The sequence below is a fragment of the Loxodonta africana genome, chromosome 8 (assembly GCF_030014295.1).
Source record: "Loxodonta africana isolate mLoxAfr1 chromosome 8, mLoxAfr1.hap2, whole genome shotgun sequence".
NCBI classification, from domain to species: domain Eukaryota; kingdom Metazoa; phylum Chordata; class Mammalia; order Proboscidea; family Elephantidae; genus Loxodonta; species Loxodonta africana.
Window position 1 is genome coordinate 119,260,767 of NC_087349.1, and position 2,848 is coordinate 119,263,614.

A 2,848-nucleotide genomic window follows, 5' to 3' on the forward strand; every position below is an offset into this window, starting at 1 on the left:
CTGACTGAGACCGGAGCGACCTCAGTGGTCATGGCCCCCAGACCTTCTGTTGCCCCAGGACAGGAACCATTCCTGAAGACAACTCTTCAGACATGGATTGGACTGGACAATGGGTTGGAGAGGGTTGCTGGTGAGGAGTGAGCTTCTTGGATCAGGTGGACATTTGAGACTATGTTGGCATCTCCTGCCTGGAGGGGAGATGAGAGGGTGGAAGGGGTTAGAAGCTGGCAAAAAGGACACGAAAAGAGAGAGTGGAGGGAGAAAGCAGGCTGCCTCACTAGGGGGAGAGCAATTGGGAGTGTGTAGCAAGGTGTATATGGGTTTTTGTGTGAGAGACTGACTTGATTTGTAAACTTTCACTTAAAGCACAATAAAAATTATTTTTTTTAAAAAATGAGATAATTTTGATTTGTTCAACGTATTTAGTCAATAGAGTGACATATCCTTTCCCTCCCTCCCCCCACCAGCACATATCCTGGCTATCTGTAAAACTTGTTGAGTGCTATATCCCCAGATGCAGCAAGACGTGTTAGCTGACACATGTGAGGGTAAGAATTTCTCAGTTAAGGAAGGAATACAACAAGAGAATAGGAGTTAAAGTCGGAGGTCATCAGAAGCCAGCCGTAAGGGATTTGATCGTTCCCCTGGGTATGGCTCAAATGGTATTGCCTAGTCCGGGCCACTTCCACCTCCTGTGTTTTGGGAGCAGGTCCAGGTTTGTTCCTCAGTGCCTTTAGTGCACAGACCTCCCTGGGGATTAGTTTGGGTCTGTCTGCTTCCCCTTTCAGTTGATACTGAGAACTGATGACTGAGGCTGTTGTGTACTAGGAAGCAGGCACCTCTAGTGAAGGCTACACCCACAGCCAACATGCTACAGGGTGCACTCCGATAGCAACAAGGCAAACCTCCCCGGGCATCTGTTTGGAGCATGACAACACTTCCTAGTAACTGTGGCTGCCGGACTAATGCAAACTCCTACAGAAGGTTCCCTACAGTGGAGCCAGGAGGCTGGTCACCTAAGTGGAGGCTCCTCCTCCGACCACCACAGGGCCACTGGAGCTCTGAAACCAAGAAGACAGATCTCTTTGAGGTCCTTCTAGGGAGTGCCAGCCCCTCCTCCTCCTCCTGAAAGAGAGGAAAATCTGCCTGTGCTTTCCCTGAATGCCAGCTTTAATATAAGCAGCCCCTACAGAGCAGAGAGGCAAAATCAGAGGGTAACACCCAGCCCCTACAAGAGCTCCAGCTGGGTGTGGGTTTTCCAACTGAAAACGTGGTTGCAGAAACAGAAATGGAGAGTAACAACCAGAGAGAGGAGAGAGAGTGTGTGTGGAGACCACGCCCCCTGGTGGACAGATTGATTAGTGCATGATATCTCACCTGAGTGGCTGTGCCCCAGTACTGGTAAACAGGTTGACCACAGGATGATCTCTGCTGTGTTTGGGAGACTGGAAGTGAATTCAGTACTGTTATGTGTTGAATTATGTCCTCCCAAAGATATGCTGAAGTCCTAATCTCCAGCACTTATAAATGTGATCTTATTGGGAAATAAAGTCTTTGCTGATATAATCAAGTTAAGATGAAGTCACACTGGACTAAAAAAAAAAAAAAAAAAGGACTAAGGTGGGCCTAAATCCAATGACTGGTATCTTTATAAAGAAAGAGATATTTGGAGACACACAAACACACGCAGGGAAGAAAGCCATTTAAAGATGGGGACAGACAAATTCTCATAAGACCAGACTTAATGGTCTGACTGAGATCAGAGGGACCCCGGTGGTCATGGCCCCCAGACCTTCTGTTGGCCCAGGACAGGAACCATTCCCGAAGCCAACTCTTCAGACATGGATTGGACTGGACAATGGGTTGGAGAGGGTTGTTGGTGAGGAGTGAGCTTCTTGGATCAGGTGGACACTTGAGTCTATGTTGGCATCTCCTGCCTGGAGGGGAGATGAGAAGGTGGAGGGGGTTAGAAGCTGGCGAAAAGGACACGAAAAGAGAGAGTGGAGGGAGAGAGCAGGCTGTCTCGTTAGGGAGAGAGTAATTGGGAGTGTGTAGCAAGGTGTATATGGGTTTTTGTGTGAGAGACTGACTTGATTTGTAAACATTCACTTAAAGCACAATAAAAACTATAAAAAAAAAAAAAAAAGATGGGGACAGAGATTGATGTTATGCTGTTACAGGCCAGTGAACACCAAGAATTGCCAGTGACTACCAGAAACTAGAAGAGGAAAGAAGGATTCTTCCCTAGAGACTTCAGAGGGAGCATGATTCTGCTGAAAACTTTAATTTAAACTTCTAGCCTCCAGAACCACGAGATGATAAATTCCTGCTGTTTTAAGCCTCCCAGTTTGCGATACTTTGTTATGGCAGCCACAGGAAACTAATACAGACATGAAAAGGTATTTCTCTGAAGAGAACATACACACGGCAAACGAGCACATGAAAAATTGTTTAACACCATTTGCCATTGAGGAGATGGAAATTAAAAGACCACAGTGAGATATTACCGCAAACCTATTAAAAAAAAAATAATAGCTAAAATAAGAAACAGTGATGCCGTCAAATTCTGGCAAGGTTGTGAAGAAACTGCCATTCTGGAAAATCATTTGGCAATTTCATTTAAAAAAAAAACCCAACATATACTTACTGTACGACCCAGCAATTACACTCCTAGCATTTATTCTAGAAAAATAAAAACTTATGGTCACACAAAAACCTCTACATGAATGTTCATAGGCACTTTATTGGTAAGAGGCAAAAGCTGGAAACAACCAAATGTCGTTCAATAGGTGAATGGTTAAACAAGCTGTGGTACGTCTGTACCATGCACTACTACTCAGCAATAAAA